Source organism: Mustela putorius, unplaced genomic scaffold, assembly GCF_011764305.1.
Source record: "Mustela putorius furo isolate JIRA1106 unplaced genomic scaffold, ASM1176430v1.1 tig00003942_pilon_pilon_pilon, whole genome shotgun sequence".
Lineage (NCBI taxonomy): Eukaryota > Metazoa > Chordata > Mammalia > Carnivora > Mustelidae > Mustela > Mustela putorius.
The window spans coordinates 4,595,485-4,614,467 of record NW_025422087.1 but is presented as its reverse complement, the minus strand read 5'-3'; the positions used below and the strand labels follow the sequence as shown (position 1 = coordinate 4,614,467).

The window sequence follows — 18,983 nt, the reverse complement described above, 5'->3', positions numbered from 1 at the left end:
CCCTGGGGTCCTCGCTGTGTGCTGGAGCAAGCCTGGGAGCAGGAAGTGAGTCACCAGAGGCCCCCAGGGCAAGGACAAGCGGCTCCTCCAAAGTGAGAGCCCACAGTCAAGATACAAGCCCTGACTCTCACTGGGAGGGAGGCGTTCTTTAATAGCTATCTGCTGAGTGAATGGCAGGTGAGTCAATCAGAGAAGGGTGGGAGAGGCGAGCTCTTGCAGTGCTGATCCCTGGCTCCTCTCATGGAAGTGCATCTGCCTCTCTGCCAGGAACCAAGGTTGCTGCAGCTCAGCAACAAGTAGCCTGTGCTTCTCTTTCTCTTTGTGGGATTAAGCTGAACAGTTTACTCCCCACCTGTCTCTTTAGGAAACTGGGAGGATTATCTGGTTAATCTTTCCAAAGCTCTTTGTAGACCTTTCATACAGAATGTACCAAAGATTTCTGGAAGAGTGATACTGTGTTTTGGATTCATGTGGCTTTTTTCTTCAGGAAAACTTGGATGGCCTTATTGGTGATGGAGTGGGTTTTCTCACAGTATGGTTCCATTTCTGTTTTTTCACATCCAGAGACTTATAAGGTGAACCGTGTCTTTATGATCTTAATCAGGATCATTTACTCACTTATTGGATTGTCAGCCTTTTTAATTACTGTGTTGTAACAGCTCCTGCCATGTTCTAAATATAAACCCTTTGTCAGATATAGATATAGTAGAGATATGTAGCATAGATATAGCAATTTTCCCCCAAATCTATGGTTTACCAATTTTCTCAATGGTGTTTTTTCATGGGTAAAATATTTTAATATTATCAAGTCCAATTTATTCATCTTTTCTTTTATGTTTAGTGTTCTCAGTGTCTTAGCTAAGTCATCTTTTCCTCCTCTGAACTTGCAAAGATAATCTCCTATGCCTACCTCTAGGAGCGTTATAGTTTTGGCTGTTATATTTAGGATTATAATCTATCCAGAATTAATTTTGGGGTAGGGTTAAGTGGGGTCAAGATTGATTTTTTCTATATGGACATCCAACTGTTCCAGCACCATTTGTCAAAAACATTTTCCTTTTCTCCACTGAATTGCTTTGGCCGTCGTATCAAATACAAACTGATGATTTAATTGTGGTTCTGTTTCTGGACTCCACTGATGTACAGATATATCCTTATGCCAATACTGTACTTTCTTGGTTAATGTACCTTTGTCGTGACTTTGAAATTTTATTTAAAATTGTTATTATTTTACCATTTATAGTTATTTTAGGTAACTTTTGAATCTTGTTCAAAATTGAGTATTCTAAGTCCTTTGTACTTGCTTATAAATTTTAGAATCAGCTTGCAAATTTCTACAGTAAAAGCCTTCTTGGATTTGATTGGGATTGCACTGAATCCATTGACCAATAAAGAGAAAAACAACATAATAATGATATTGCTTTCCAAACTACATACATGACATACTTTCCTATTTATTTGGATCTTCCTTAATTTCTCTCAGAGGTGTTTGTATTTTCCAGTGTATACATCTTGAACATATTTGTTAAATTTATCTCTAAATATCTTGTTTGGGTATAATTGTAGTGTTGCTGTATTAAATTTCATTTTTAACTGTCCTTTTTCATATATAAAAATATATCTAATTTTCATATGTTAACTTTGTATCTTGCAACCTTACTAAATTTGCTTATTATTCCTAACATTTTTTCATGAGGTAGGGGGTAGATTCTTTGAGATTTTCTAAGTATGCAACCATGTCAAATGTGAACAAAGACATTTCTCCTCCTTTATGTTTTCCTTTATTGTACTGTTTAAGCCCTTCAGTACTATGTTGTACTGAAGTGGTAATAGTGGAAATCCTTGCTTTGTCCCCTATTTTAAGTGGAAACACTGAATTTTGCATCAATATGATGTTAGTTGTAAATTTTCACGGATGTCTTCTCTTAGGTTGTTATGAGCTGGACGGTGTTCCCTCACCTCAATGCGTGTATCGCAGTAACACCCTGCGCCTCAGATGGGACCATACGGTACGGAAGGCCTCCAGAGTATTTGGAGACAGGGTCTTTACAGAAGTGATAAAGCTAAAATGAATCATTAGAGTGTACCCTAATTCAACAGGACTGGTGTCTCTGTAAAAAGAGGAAATTAGGACTCAGGTGGATAGAGTGAATACCACGTGAGGACATAGAGAGAAGGCCATTTACAAGCCAGAGAGAGGCCTCAGAAGAAACCAAACCTTGTGACACTTTCATCTTGGACTTCGGGCCTCCAGACTTGTGAGAAAATAAGTCTCTACTGAGGAGGCCACTCAGTCTGTGGTACTTGGTTGTGGCAGCTCAAGCAAATAGAGACATTGAGAAAGTATCTCTTATTCCGAGTTCACTGAGAATTTGTATTTTTTAAACTTACAATCAAGTGTTGGATTTTGTCAATGCTTTTTTTGTTTTGGCTTCAACTGAAATGATTCTTTAAAAAATTCTGTTAATGAGGCAAATTACACTGATTAATTAATTAAAATAACTAATTTGCATTCATGGGATAAATTCTAATTGATCATGTTATACTGTTCTTTTATATATTGCTGAATTTGGCTTGCTAATGTTTTGTCAAGGATTTTTGTGTCTATGTTAATGAGGAATATTGGTCTGTAATTTATTTATTTTTGGTAGTATTGTTTTTTTTTTTTTGAGATTTTATTTATTTATTTGACAAAGATCACAAGTAGGCAGAGAGGCAGGCAGAGAGAGGGGAGGAAGCAGGCTCCCTGCTGAGCAGAGAGCTCAATGCAGGCCTCACTCCCAGGACCCTGGGATCATGACCTGAGCCAAAGGCAGAGGCTTTAACCACTGAGTTACCCAGAAAACCCGTTTTCTGGTTTTGATGTCCGTATCATTCAAAGTTGGTTTTGGTATCAGCATCATTCAAGGTTGAATCAGAGAAACAGAACCAGTAGGAGATGCATTTAAGACTTATTGCGAGGAAGATGTGATTGTAGGGGCAGATGAGGCAAGTCTGAAATCCATAAGGCCAACAGGAAGGCAGGCTAGGACTCCAAGGCATGAACTGAAACTGCAGTCCACAGATAGAATTTCTTCTTCCAGGAAACAAAAGCTCTGATCTGAGGGTCTTTCAAGTGATCAGATCAGGCTCACCCAGAGGATCTGGAATAATCTTCCTTGCCTAAAGCCAACTGATTATGGACTTTACTCGCATCTACAAAATATCTTTGTAGCAATCTTAGTGTTTCATTGAATGAACATGTCTAGTCAAGTTAGTGTATCAAAAATGCCATCATAGTGTTATGCTGGCCTCATTAAATGAGTTCGAAAGGATTTCCTCTTTCTATACTTTTTTTTTTTGAGATATCATTCATATACCACAAATTCACTATTGCGAAGTGTACAATTCTGTGGTTTACTGAAGATTTACAGAAGATTATTCAATGATCACCACCATCTAGTTCCAGAAAAGAAACCCTGTGTTCATGAGCAGTCATGAGCATTTACTCCTTCCCTCAGCCTCCTGGCAACCACTAAACTACTCTTTATCTCCAGGGGTTTGCCTATTTGGGACATCTCATGTTAATGGAGTCATTACAAATAGGTGGTCTTTTGTGCTGGGTTTCTTTCACTGAGAATAATATTTCCCAGGTTCATTCATGTTGCAGCAAGTATGAGTACTTCTTTCCTTTTTAAGTCTAAGCAATATTCCATTGTATGAATGTACCGCTTTTGTTTATTCATTCATCAGGTGGTGGACATTTGGGAGAGGGAGAGGGAGAAGCAGACTCCCTGCTGAACAGGGAACCTAGGGACAGGGAATCATGGGTGTGATCCCAGGACCCTGAGATCATAACCTGAGCAGAAGGCAGACGTTTAACCAACTGAGCCACGCAGGCACCCCTAAAATGCAATTTATTTAAATTAAAAACAAAAACATTTCACTAATTTCTCCCACCCCTCCACCCACCACCATCTCTGGCACACCAATCTGCTCTCTGTATCTATGAGCTTCATTTCTTGGATTCATTTGTAAGATTCCACATATAAGAGAGATCATACAGTATTTGTCTTTCTCTGACTTATTTAGCATAAGGCCCTTGAAGTCCATCCATGTTGTCACAAATTGCAAGATTTCATTCTTTTTTTTTTTTTTAAAGATTTTATTTATTTATTTGACAGAGAGAAATCACAAGTAGATGGAGAGGCAGGCAGAGAGAGAGAGGGAAGCCGGCTCCCCGCTGAGCAGAGAGCCCGACGCGGGACCCAATCCCAGGACCCCGAGATCATGACCCGAGCCGAAGGCAGCGGCTTAACCCACTGAGCCACCCAGGCGCCCCGCAAGATTTCATTCTTGATGTTATATCTCTTCTCCTCCTCCTCCTGTTCCTCCCCCCCCCTCCTTCTTTTTTGCCATTCCTGACTCTTGTGATTACCTCAGTATTTCTTGGTATTCAGTTTTTCTTCTTTTATTCTCATTTTAACTCTACTTTTTTGTTTCATTTTATTCATTTATTTGTAATATATTAATAGAGTAATTGATTCCTTCATTGGGAATCTATCTCTTGAATCTCACACCAGCCATTAAATTTCCTGAAGTGGCATGAGCAAAATTAGTAGAGGGAAGTTCCCTAACTCTAGGGAACTGGACCACAATAAAATGAGAAGCTTAGAGAAGAAAAGGAGATTAAAAGGTGAGCAGAGAGATGGAGGGGAGAGCCAGAGGAAAACAGGGCGTTGGCAGACAAGAGTTTCAAGAAAGAAGTGATGGTCAAGATGTGACTTGAATAGACAATTGTCCAAAAAAGACATACAAATGGCCAATAAGTACATGAACAGATATGTTCAACAACACTGATCATTAAGGAAATACAAATCAAAATCACAATAAGATACGAGGTCACACTAATTAGAATTGCTATTATCCATCCCTCTACCTCCAAAAAAAAACCCAGAAAGTAAATATGGGCAAGAATGTGGAGAAACTGGAAACTGTGCATTGTGGGTGGCAATAATAAAATGGTTCAACCACTGTGGAAGAGAATATGGCTGTTCCCCCCAAAATTAAACACAAAGTTACCATATGATCCAACACCCCCACTTCCAGGTGTGTACCCCAAAGAACTGAAAGCAGCTGACTCAAACAGAAATTTAAACACCAACGCTCATAGCAGCATTATTCACAATAGCCAAAAGGTGGAAACAAATAAAAAAGGCCATTGTCAGAATACTGGATAAGCAGAATGTGGTATATACTGAGAATATTATTCAGCCTCAAAAAAGAATGAAATTTGGATACATACTACAACACAGATGAACCCTGAAGACATGCTACCTTAAACAAGCTGGACCCAAAAGGACCAATATTGTACCTAGAGTAGTCGAATCCATGGAGACACTGGAAGAGTGGTGAGCGGAGGCTAAGTGTCAGTCAGAGTGAGGGGTTCGTGTTGAGTGAATGCTGAGTCTCAGTTTAGGATAATGAGCAGGTTCTGGAGCTGAATGGTCACGATGACTGCCACAGTGTGAATGCACTTATTACCTAAAAGTGGTTAAAATGGAAACTTTTATGTTAAGTACATACAAAGGAAGAAGTGCCAGCAAAGGCACTGCTTTCCTTATTTTCCAGATAAAGGAAACAAAACAGAGACATGGAGGAAACTACTCAAAGTTGCACCAGGAAAGGGCAGAATTCAAATTTGCACACACAGAGTGAGTTTAAAGGCTGTGGTCTTGACAATTCACTCTATCGTTTCTTTTTAAGGCATTTACTATGGTAATGTCTATAATAGCAGAAATATGGAAACAACTTAAATGTCTAAGAATACAGCTCAGTTGTGAACCATCCATTTAGTATGAGTATATAAAACCCTTAAATTTATGTTTGTAAAGAATTTTCTAATGACATGGATATTTATTTACCCATTAAGTAGAGAAATGGTGGCACACTAAAATGAATTTACATTATGAGCCAAGTTATAGATTTTTAAATATCCACACTTAGTTTAAGGATGTTGAGCACAAAAAGAAGGAATCCTATCCAAGTTATGAGAAAGTTATTTTAAACTTGTAAGATTTGAAGTGATTTCTTTTCCATCCTTTCCCTAGTGTTTTTCATATTAGTTACCCAACTGCTGTGTAACAAATTACCCCCAAACTCAGTAATTTGAACACACAATGAGTACGTATTTTCTCTCCCAGTTTCTTTGGGTCAAGAATTTGGGAGCAGCCTGACTGGGTAGTGGTTTTTTTTGTTTTTTTTTTTTTGTTGTTTTTTTTTGGCAGAGAGAGATCACAAGTAGATGGAAAGGCAGGCAGAGAGAGAGAGAGGGAAGCAGGCTCCCTGCTGAGCAGCAGTCCCTGCTGATGCGGAACTCGATCCCAGGACCCTGAGATCATGACCCGAGCCGAAGGCAGCGGCTTAACCCACTGAGCCACCCAGGCGCCCCCTGACTGGGTAGTTTTGACTTGCAATTTCTCATTGGGATCAGTCAGAGGTCAGCAGATGCTGCGGTCACTTAAAGCTTGACTGGGTTTGGAGGATTTGCTTGCAATGTGCCTCATTGCCATGGCCGGCAAGTGGGCTCCTCTCCACAATTATCCTTGAGTGTCTTCACAACGTAGCAGCTGACTTCCCCCAGAGTCTGGGCTACCCTTGAAATTCAGCAGAATGGCTGCAATGGCAATGCCTTTTATGACCTAGCCTCTGATGTCACACACGTTCCTTCTACAATATTCTATTAGCCATACAGACTCATTCTGAGTCCTGGAAGGGGACGACACAGGGGAATGAATTCCAGAAGGTGGGCATCATTTTGGAGGCTGGCTCCCCCAGGTTCACACTTTGTAAATGAAAGGATGGGAAACAGCTGGAGAGTCATGATTAGAGGTCTGGGTTCTGGAGCCACACTAGGTAGGGCACATCCTAACTCATCCACTTAAAATGGTTGAATAGAATATCAAAATGTAGGGGCGCCTGGGTGGCTCAGTGGGTTAAAGCCTCTGCCTTCAGCTCAGGTCGTGATCCCAGGGTCCTGGGATCAAGCCCCGCATCGGGCTCTCTGCTCAGCAGGGGGCCTGCTTCCTCCATTCTCTCTCTCTCTCTGCCTGCCTCTCTGACTACTTGTGATCTCTCTGTCAAATAAATAAAAAAAATTAAAAAAAAAAAAGAATATCAAAATGTATATAATTCGGAGCAACATACTTAACCCACATGCTCCTCACTCTCTTCATCTGTAAAACGAGAATGAATATAGTAACCAGCTTACAGGACTGTTGTAAGGATTTGATGTAAAGCCCTAGAATCCCACGGAACCCGTAGTAAGTGCTACGTAAGTATTGGCTATTATTATTATTACTATTATTTTTAAATGTATTTATTTATTTATTTGAGAGAATTTGGGGGGAGGGAGAGAGAGAATCCTAAAACAGACCCCCTTCTGAACATGGAGCCCAGGAAGGGCTCAATCCCAGGCCCCTGAGATGGTGACCTAGCCAAAAATCAAGAGCTGGCCACTTAACCAAGTAAGTTACCCAGGAGCCCCCTAGCTATTGTTATTTATTACTTTTAAAATCAGAAAATTGATTAATGAATAATCATTTTAAAGTTGTTTGTAGAGTATGATTCTAATCGTGTAAAAAATCTATGTATGCATAAAATGGAACTTCACCATTATGTTAATGTTACCTGTCTCTAAGTTGTGGGATTATGCAGGAGGTATGACTTTTACTGTTTTTTCCCCCCACCTATGCGATATCTGTGTTTTCTACAGAGGGAATTATTATTTTTATAATGAGAAAAAAATATTTTATAAACATTCATATGACATTCAGTACTCATTCAATTGTTTCTTTGTTTATATCAACAAACATGGAATAGGTGCACTGGAAATGATCTAGTTAAAAATTACTAGTTTCCCTCAACCCAGACTTAAAGTCCCCAAAGCCAACATCAGCAAAAAGAGCTGAGCTTCCTATCCGCTTGGGATGTATTTTTTCTTCCCATCAAAGTAAGTGGCAACTCCAAACTGGTAATAGTAACATGAAGCCTAGCAACTGCTTCTATGAGCTAAGTACTGTGGTAAGTACTTGAAGGGACTAGGTCTTCGTGTTTATTTTAATATTTACTAGCAGAAAGGAATCGGATATTGTGATTTTGTGATTCTCTATGCCTCTAGCTTTGTAGGCTCAACCCCAAAGAAGTTCTTGCACTTCCCCCAAAGCTGATTATACACCATAGGTAGCTGTCTATCCTTCAACAAAGCCATGTAGATTAACCACGTTTAAACAAGATTCTAGCCAAAGAGCTGGTAGGAAGCATGGGGCCAAGTGGTCAGGATCAGGCCCTGCCCGAAGCAGGTGGTTCTCCTTGGCACACATGACTTACCTTTAAGTTTTCAACTTTATTATGGTGAAAAGAAGATTCCTCTTGATTGCTACCATAAATCCAAATGGATTTACCTTATTTTACCTTTATTACCAAATACTTACCTTATTTTAAAATGCACTTCTTTTTTAAAGAAACTTTTTATTTCAGAATCATGAGAGTTGCAGAGAAAAATGACAAATACAGAGTTTCCAGATATCCTTCAGGTGCTTTCTACTAATGTTACATCTTTATCACAATGGTACATTTGTCAAAACTAAGAAATAAACATCGGTACAGTACCATCAATGGAACTCCTAGACACATCTGGATTTTATCCATTTTTTTTCACTGATGTCATTTTTCTGTTCTGAGGTCTCACCCAGGATCCTGCTCTGCACTTAGCAGGTCTCTTCAGGCTCCTTTGATTTTTTTTTTTTTTTTTTAAAGATTTTATTTATTTGACAGAGAGAGAGAGATCACAAGTAGGTGGGGGGGGGATGTAGGCTCCCCGCTGAGCAGAGAGCCTGATGCAGAGTTCAATCCTAGGTCCCTGAGACCATGACCTGAGCCAAAGGCAGAGGCTTAACCCATTGAGCCACCCAAGCACCCCCAGGTTCTTTTGATCCTGAGAGTTTCTCCATCTTTCCTTGTTTATTCATGAATTCGAGAGTTTTGAAGAATGTTGTCCAGATATTTTATAAAATGTTGCTTTTTTTTTTTTTAAATAAGATGTATTTATTTGAGAGAGACAGGGTGTGCATGTGAGCAGGAGGAGGGGCAGAAAGCACAAAGCCTGACGCTGGGCTCGATCCCAGGACCCCAAGATCATGACCTGAGCCGGCTGCTTAACCAACTGAGGCAACCAGGTGTTCCTAGAAAATGTTGCATAATTTGGGTTTGAGTGATGTTTTCTCTTGATTAGAATAAGGCCACCGGTTTGAGGAAAAGTCCCCAGAGGTAAAGTGCCTGAGGGGGAATTTATATTTTCCAAGATTATTCAAGACTTTAACACTAATGGGATGTTATGTACGAATTCTCAAGAGGGAAAGCTATTTCTTAGGGAATAAATTTCAAGGAAAAATACCAAAAGGTAACTTTCTCGTGTCTCCTTTGTTTTCCTATATGTTTTCACCCAGGTCACATTTGCTCATCGGATGTCTGAGTTTTCCTCAATGTGTGAAAGCTGGCTCAGCAATAAGGGTCTTGTAGCTCCTTCCATACTGAGCATCTTCAGTTGGGTCAGCTATAGGGGAAGGGGCTGGAGTCAACGATGATTAAGATAGGCCCCCACCCATCAGCTCACCTTTAGTTGGAGAGACAAAGTGTTGCAAACTGATCTAAACCAATTTGGTTTCATGATCATCAAGTCCCTTTTGGGGGATGGCAGTAGCTTCCAATGATTAGGGTATAAGGAAGGATACAGCTGTCCACTGGCCCACCCCCTCCTTACCAGGTGCTATGTTAAAATGAGGTCACATCTTAGGTCACTTTCTTTTTTTTTTTTTTTTTTTTTTAAGATTTGATTTATTTATTTGACAGACAGAGATTACAAGTAGGCAGAGAGGCAGGCAGAGAGAGAGACGGAAGCAGGCTACCCACTGCACAGAGCCCGATGTGGGGCTCTATCAGGACCTGAGCTGAAGGCAGAAGCTTTAACCCACTGAGCCACCCAGGTGCCCTCTTAGGCCACTTTCCACAAGGTGAACCAACTTTTATTAGCAAGCAAGTAAAAAACAATCTCTTAACCTATTCTATAATTTTGGTGAAGTTATTGGTCTCTGTTCTTTCAGACTCTCTGACACCTTGCATGAAAGTTCCACTAGAGACACAGGCAACTGCATCCCGACAATAGATCAACTCCATCAAATCAGATGGCAGAAGCCTCCAGTAAGTGCAGGACCCAGGGCTGAGTGGCGTTTAGATTTCAGGTTCTCTCTGTTCTGCCCACAAGAGGACAACAGATGCTATACAGGTCCTTCTGGTCCACTGTATAACCTGACCACCACCCATTCTATAAACTAAAAATTATTTCCACATCCTGTACTCAAAAAGCACGTCATCTGGTGCAGACTTAAATAAGAACATTTGAAGTTGGGCAACTTTTTAAAAGTTCACCTACCACCCTTGATATATTAACAAAAAGCACCAGGTTGTGGATGAATATTAATTCAGACACATATATTTCACTGTTAAAAAATAAAACACATATTTATTGGGGCGCCTGGGTGGCTCAGTGGGTTAAGCCGCTGCCTTCGGCTCAGGTCATGATCTCAGGGTCCTGGGATCGAGTCCCGCATCAGACTCTCTGCTCAGCAGGGAGCCTGCTTCCTCCTTTCTCTCTGCCTGCCTCTCTGCCTACTTGTGATCTCTCTCTGTCAAATAAATAAATAAAATCTAAAAAAAATAAAATAAAATAAAACACAAAAGTTGAAACAAGTTTACCATAGTGTGACAGGAAGAGACGAAGGTCTCTATAAAGTGGTGTGAAAGTCCAAGCATGGAGCTGGGAGGGGTCCTGGTGGGGGTCACAGTAGGAGTGTAGAAAAGTTTACTGAGGGGTAGTCTTAATCAGAGTGGCTTTTTATCAGGGGGCCCAGGAGAAAGGGATTCTGGATAGAGGGAGCCGCCAAGAAAGGGCACAGAGGCTAGACAGTGTTTGGTGTATGCATGATATAGGACTGCAGAGGGAGGGTGGTGATAATGGGCGCTGGAAAGAAAAGGAAGGTCCAAGTCTTGAAAGTTCCCGCAAACTGAGGAATATGGATTTTATCCAATGAGTAACAGGGAGCCCTTAGATTTTAAGTAGGGTTTTTAAGTACATGACCATATTTCTATTTTCAGGACATACTTGAGGACAGTGGGAAGCAGAAGGAACTGGAATTACAGTGACCAGTTAGAACTTAGGGTGATGGTTCTGGCAAGAGATGCAGACAACACAGCCAGTAAGGGAGAAATCATAAAGCCCTGACTCTGAGCTGGGCCCTATTCCAAGTATTCGCCATATATTACATCATTTCAACCTCACAACCTAAAGAAGCTGGTACCATTCTCATCTCATCTGAGAAATAAAGAAAGTGAGGCCCAGATCATTTTGTCAGATAAAATACTGGATGCCCAATTTTATGGAACCTCAGATAAACAAGGAATCCTTCAGGATAACTAGGTCCACGCAATATTGGGTTTGTTAAAGCTGGCACTCCTGGGTGCAGAAAGGTGAAGTAAGTTGCTCAAGGAGTCACAGCTGCCAAGGGGCAGTGCCAGAGTTGGAATAGGGGGGGCAGGTGGGAGCGCACGCTGGGCTGTGCCCTCCCCACCCCGCTGCCCCTGCAGGTAGAGGCAGCCCAGCTAGGCTGTTAGTCATCAGGCAGCCCTTCGTTTGCTCTTTCAATCTTCCTCAGAGGGCCTATTTTCTTAGAACAGGTCTACAAACCTCCCATAAGCCACCTTAATGCTTAGAGCAAAATCCGTGCCCTGTGACTAAGTAACTAAAATCCCCTGGATCTCCAAAGCTCTCTCTGCCCTAAGGGTTCTGAACCTTTTTAAAGGTTTCCAGTTCCTCTCTCCAGCTAAGCACCGTAATTAGGAACTTATTCAGACCGGATCTGTACACGATATGCATTTACAGCTCTACCTACCTGTTGTTACTGGCCTGGGATATAAAACACAGAAACATTTGAACAGATTTAATAAGGTTTCACCAGAGGTGCACTAGACAATTGTACTTTCAATGTTGGAATGTTTCAAGTATTCAGCAAGTGAATGCTGGGTGCTGGCAATGCAGTGAGGCCCCGGGACAGGATTACTGCCCTTAAGACATTACTTTTCAGAGATTCACGAAAAAAGACAGATATAAAAAACAGACCCAGCACAATGCAATGGATATTATGATAAGAGGACGCAGAGGAGGGGTCAGGAATCCACAGCTGGGAGCTTCAAGCTTGGCCTAAGAAAAAGATCTGGAGGGGCCTGGCTGCTCATACTGCGATCCTCAGACCTACACCACCATTGGCATCGCAATGGATGTTAGCAAGGGAGAGTGGGGACCCCACCTGAACCTACAGAATCAGAACCTGCATTTAAACAGGACCTAGAGCTGACTCCCAAGCACACTGAAGTTCGAGAAGCATTTCCTTGGCGAACACCAGAGATGGAGGAATACATGAAACTGATCTGGAAGGATGAACAGTTGTCCACGTGGGGTCCAGAAGCAAAGACCTTAGAGGGAGGGAACAGCATAAGCAAAAGCATGCAGCTGTGACAAGTAAGATATTCAAGAAATGACGGGAAAACCATGGTCTATCTAGAGCCCAGTAGTACATGGGAGTGATGGACAGGGAGACTGGAAAGACTGGCAGACAACCGCAGAGGGGGAAAGATTGGGGGATGGCTTTGTTGCCATGGTGAAGGGCTTGAGTTTTTAAATAGAGTTTTCCAATCGTATAAAGATGTGTAACTAAAAAGTACAAAATTAAAGAATAAGTGTAAGGTATAACGAAGACATTACAGACACAGCCACCTGTCATTCTCACCCTCCTCCGTTTCATTCACTTCCGTCCTTCCTAGACCTAACTACTCTTCTGAGTTTGGTGCTTAGCATTTTCTGATACGTTTTTATAATTTTCATACATATGTTTATATATGCAAAAACTATGTACTTGACTACAACTTGATTTTTTGCTTCAACTTTATGTTCATAGTTGAGGTTTATCTGCATTGATACACAAGGCTCTGGTTAATTCATTGTTACCTATCATACAGTACTTGTTTGGATGACTATGTCACTATGTCACTATGTCTATGTCTGTGACTATGTCTTTGTCCAGTCTCATAATGATGGATACTTTGTTTCCACCACAAACACTGCTTGAATAAAGGTATTAGGGGTCTCCTTGCACACATGCTTGAGTTTCTCTAGGAAACATTTCCAGGAATGGAGCTGCAAGTCCTCGAGTATCCTCTCCAGCTTTGCAAGATATCATCAGATTCTTCTCTAAAATGCTTGTACCGGTTTACACTCCTACCAAGAAAGTATGAAGGTACCTTTTTCTCTACATCCTCTCTATATCCTCTCCAACATTTTAAAACTGTCCCATTTTAAAACTGTGGCCACTTTGATGAGAGTGGGATGGTAGATCTCACTTTCCTTTATCTCACTTCCCAATAACCAGTGAAGAAGAACATGACATTTTAAGTTGCTGGTTGCTCAGGCTTTCTCTTTGGTGAATTGCCAGTCAATATCCAATGCCTGCTTACCTACTGGCTTGGTTGACTCATACCAATATGTAGGATTATTAACATATTCTGGATGCTCCCCCTTATTAGTTAACTGGACTTAAAATTTTTCTCCCAGACTTTGTTTACTTTCTCATGTTGCTTATGGTGTCTTTGGCCGCACTCAAGTTTTTAAATTTTGGCATAGTTGAATGAATCTCTGTTTTCCTTTGTTGTGTGTGCAAATCTTTGACTTTATTTCCTTCCTTGATGTTAAAAGATAATTGTACTAGATTTTTCTTCTAAAAGTTTTAAGTTTTGCTTTTCACATCTGAGTCCAATTTTTATGTTTTTGCTTATTGATAATCATTTGTCTCATGGCCATTTACTGAGTCTTCCATCCTTTCCCTCTGAGTTGCGCTGTCCCTCTGTCATTGACCATAGTTACATGGGTGCACTATCAGCTGCTGTTCTGTCCACCAGCCTGTGTGTCTTTTCTTGCTCCCATGCTACATGGTCCTACTGACAGAGCCTCATAACAAGGGACGGCATTGGAGAGGCAAAATTTTCAATAGCCCCAGTGATTCATTTAAAAAAAAAAAATTTATTTACTTGCCAGAGAGACAGTGAGAGAAGGAACACAGCAGGGAGAATGGGAGAGGGAGAAGCAGGCTTCCTGCTGAGCAGGGAGCCTGATGTGGGGCTCCCAGGACCCTGGGATCATGACCTGTGCTGAAAGTAGATACCCAATGACCGAGCCACCCAGGCACCCCTCTTTTTTATTTTTTAAGATATAATTTATTTATTTGACAGAGAGAGAGTGATCATAAGTAGGCAAAGCAGCAGGCAGAGAGAGAGGGGGAAGCAGACTCCCTGCTGAACAGAGAGCCCAATGTGGGGCTCGATCCTAGGACCCTGAGGGTCATGACCTGAGTCAGAGGCAGAGGCTTAACCCACTGAGCCGCCCAGGCGTCCCAGCCCCTGTGATTCTTGACCCTTTGCTCTTACACATGTACTTTAGAGTTACCTTGTTAAGTTCCACAAACTCAGATGTGGGCACAGATGCAAGCATGTGGACACACACATGGAATCACTGAAGAGATGACTTACGGCACTGAGCTTATAGAATAATTTGGGAGAGATCTGGGTCTTTGAGAGTCATGCCATCCACAAACACGGAGTAGCTTTTCCTTTGTTAGGACTTGTTACATTTTACTATATAATGTTTTATAATCTTGTATGTAAGGGTATTGCTCATCTTCTAATTTTTTAAAATGCCTTTTATTTTCTCTTGCTATTGTAAATGATTTATTTTAAATTATGCTTTCTAGTTTTTGTTATTTTTTTTGATGGTTTGTGCTTTCAGAGCAAGTAACTTATAAATATGAATTGATCATTATACTTATAAATATAAGTGGATTATTACTAGGTCCTGTTGCTGACTTACCTGTCCAGTGTTCAACTATTGATACAACCCTCTTGTACAAACTCATTTGGTCGTCTGCCCATTTACAAATCCTTCATGTCCCAGTCCCACTGTGCCAGATGGCCTCTTCCATTCACGAGCAGTTTCATCTTCTATTCCTAGAAAAAGCAATATTATTTACTTGTCTCCGTGAGTTCTGGATACATCCAAGAGTCATCTGTAAGAGCAGTGTTAGTTCAGTTAACCTCTTCAAGCAGCAAGGACTAAAGGAACCATCCAGGTGGCTCTTTCCACCTTCCAGATCAGCTCACAGGTTGAGAGCACATTCTATGAAGCTGCCCTGAACCCCTAGAGTCATGTCATTAAAACAAAGAGTTTCAGAAGAGATTTTTTTGCCCCTCTAGGTCTTCCACCTTCATTTTAACTCTCCTGCGAATGTAAAACACTAGAGGCAGGAAAACTGTGATCTGCCTTGCAGCCGTCCACCCTAAGGGATAACCTGGACCCCACATCTCTCAAAAGGAAAGTTTGTACTGGACTATCAAGTCCCCTCCTCTCCATCCATCCCCACACGGACACTGCCTCATTCCAGCTCCCCTTACCTGCTTTTGTGGACTAGTTTCCTATTGTTGCTGTAAGGAATTGTCACAAACTCTACAGCTGAAAACACTGTAGAGCTATCTCATGGTTCTGGAGGTCAGAAGTCCTATGGATCTCACTGAGGAAAATGAATCAACACTACCTTCTTTGAGGATGCCAGGGGAGAATCCTACTCCTTACCTTTCTATGTTGGAGAGGAATATGTTGCTTGGCTCAGGGTCCCCTTCTTCAAAGCCAGCAATGGCCAGCTGTATTACTCTGTATTACTCTGACGCTGATTCCTTCAACATTCCTTTCTCTTCCCTTTTCCCCTCATAAGGACCCTTGTGGTCATGGTGAGCTCACCTGGATAATCCAGGCTAACCTCCCATCTCAGGATCCTCTGTGTAATCATTTCTGCTAAACCCCTCTTGCTATGTGAGGCCACATATTCCCTGGGTCTGGGGATTAGGATGCAAACATTTTTGGGTGTTATTACTCTACGTACATGTGCTTAGGCCCATGTTTTTTAAGCTAAAAGTTGTGACTTTAATCCATTTCATGGTTTGGAAGCTGTCTTTTTTTTTTTTTCCAGTTCCATTGAAAAATAATTGACATATATCACATAAAAGTTTAAGGCAACCAGTAAGCCAGTTTGATTTACATCTATTGTGAGTTGATTACTGCAATATGGAACCAGCATTTAATGAACAGAGTGCTTTGTTTCTAGTAAGGTTTCATTGACTAAGGTTTTATATTGTTTCATGGACTTCGGGTTTCACATAGATAACATGCATACATATACAACTGTGTTTATGTGTGTGTGTGTGTGTGTGTGTTACTTGGTCAGTGTTATAAATATAAAATCTATTTCTCCTGGGAATTTTGATGTTTAAAAAAAAAAAGGAAAGCAACTCTGGAACTTACATAATAGCCTTCTAATTGGTCTTTCTGCCTCCAGGCTCTCCAATCCATCCTCCACACTGCTGCCAAAAAGTTGTTCCTACCAACTAATTGGACATGTCACTCTGCTGAAAAATCTCTAATGGCTCTCATAGCTGAGCTAGATACTCTCTGCTTCTGCTCCAGATCCACGCTATCCACTGTCTCCCGTAGGGCAGACCATTATCGACACCTTGGCTTTGACTTCCGTTGGGGTGTGGACAGGGGGAGGCACTGGAAAAGGTCAGAGGGCTGGAGGAGAGAAGTTTAGGGCACTCCTCCTCAGTTGCTTCTCTGCTGGGTAAGACCAGCTTCATGGGACCTGTCTAGCTGCAGAGTTTAACGCTCTGCTGGCATCATCTTGGAATTCTTATTCATTTTTGAACAAGTGGTCTTTTTCTTTTTTTCATTTTGCACTGGGCGCTGCAAGTTACATCACCAGTTCTGCTTTCAGGCCACACACTGTGGAGACAATGTCCCTTTACTGCACTGCTCCTGTCTGAGACCCCTTTCCTATGAATACAACCACTGGGGTCCAGTACCTGCTCATCCACCTGCCTCAGCAGTACTGGAGGTGATGACAGCTTCCTGCAGTTGCTGGTCCAGGGGTCCGTGGCCATCCCATGTGCGTTCTCTTTAGCCCTGCCCACCCTGGACACAGTCTCTTCATTAAATTTACTACCTCGCTTTCAAGAGTGTTACCTGTTTCCTCTCGGGACCTTCACTGATGGGCTACAGGATTATATCCACCATCTTGGCATTACTAAGACTTCACGAAGTAGGCCCTCCATATCTTGTAACTGATCTACCAACTTATCTTATTCACATGGTGACCCAGCTCCTACCTTCTTGTGGTTTCCACAAGTATGCTATTCTTTCTTAGGTCTTTAGTGTTCTTCCATAGAATAAAATTTCAGCTGGGCACATAGCTACACAGATTAAGACAACCTATCTCAGCTTCTCTTGCAGTAAGTGTGGCCATGGGACTAAATGCTGGTGAATGTTATGTAAGTAGAAGTTCTTGTGTGTGTGGCAGATTCCAGGAATCTTTCCTAACAGTCTCCTAGAATACTTCCCTGGCTGGTTCTTCTTTGTCCTTTCTTCCACCTTGAGGTCTGAAATGTTTATTTTTTTACTTAGTCATTTAAAGATTAGGCAGATGAAAAAATAATTTTGGGGGCACCTAGTGACTCAGTTGGTTAAGCATCTGCCTTTGGCTCAGGTCATGTCTCAGGGTCCAGGATGGAGCCCCACATTGGGCTCCCTGCTCAGTGGGGAGTTTGCATCTCCCTCTGCCTCTGCTGCTCCTCCACTTGCCCATATGCTCTCTCTCCACTTGCCCATATGCTTGCGTGCACATTCTCTCTCAAATAAATAAAGTCTTTATAAATAATAATAATTTTGGATATAAAAGATCTATTTTTTAAATGACATAATGCAAATACTCTATACCATAAAACAGATTTTAAAGCTTTTGAAAGTACCCATGTGCTAGGTATATGAAAGGTTAGATAGAGGGTATATGGGAAATCTCTGTACCTTTCCCTCAATTTTGCTGTGAATCTAAAACTGCTATAAAAAAGAATTTTTTAAAAGCAACTATTTTCTGCATATCTTCATAATATCTTCAAACTTTAAATACAAGAAATGCCTTGAGAAGTATATAAAGTATATAAAATATAGAAGTATATAAAATATATAAAGTATATAAAGGCCTTAAGAAGTATATGAAAAACATGTTCAAATAACACAATCTAATCATTATATTTTAAAACTAGAAATCACTACCACAAAATATCTCTAATTCTCTTAAATAATACACATATACCCATATATACACATCATACATGTTTCTGGGGTTAAAGAGAAAACCAAAATTGCATCAACATAATATTAAGAATATAGTCATAAAGAGGGGTAACTGGATGGCTCAGCTGGTTAAGCATCCAACTCCTGATTTCAGTTCAGGTCATGATCTCAGGGTCATGGGATTGAGCCCTGCATCGGGCTCCTCCCTGAGTGGGGAGCCTGTTGGAGATTCTGTCTCTCCATCTCTCCCTCTGACTCTCCACTTCCCAACCCCACCCCGTGCACACATATTCTCACTCTCTCTCTCATAAATCTTTTTTTAAAAAGGAATATAATCATAAAGAGACCATTACAGATCTATTTTTTAAATGGATGAGGATTCCAGTTCTGCTTAGACGTACCAAGCTACAAGAGAATGTTGCTTCCACCCCTAACAATGACAGAAAGGCTTGACGATCTATAAAATCCTATCTCTCTCTGGGATCATTTGAGAGTTAAGGTTGGAAGGTAAAAAACTGAATTAAATTCCAGTGGGTTATAAGCCTTCCAAGGAAGATGGGGCACATGGACCATTTCACCTTTGTCAGAGTACAGGAAGAAGAAAACAGCTCAAATGTAATGCATTCTTCAAGGCCAAAAGTAGACTAGACATGACAGTTTGGAGTCC

The 18,983-nt window shown here is 41.1% G+C and overlaps 2 long non-coding RNA genes across 2 annotated transcripts in view; one reads left to right on the top strand and one right to left on the bottom strand.

Moving 5' to 3' along the window:
- Window positions 1-4,335: 4,335 nt before the first annotated feature.
- LOC106003938 overlaps window positions 4,336-18,983 on the bottom strand; it is a 35,221-nt gene continuing 20,573 nt past the window's right edge. The window contains exons 3-4 of the long non-coding RNA XR_001176709.2: window positions 15,008-15,144; window positions 4,336-5,523 (exon numbers count right to left, since the gene is read on the bottom strand). This is a non-coding gene — a long non-coding RNA (uncharacterized LOC106003938). The remainder of the gene's footprint in view (window positions 5,524-15,007; window positions 15,145-18,983) is intronic.
- Window positions 6,754-11,570, top strand: LOC101682472. The gene is made up of 3 exons (XR_200974.3): window positions 6,754-6,784; window positions 10,140-10,236; window positions 11,191-11,570. It is a non-coding gene; the product is annotated as an uncharacterized LOC101682472 (long non-coding RNA).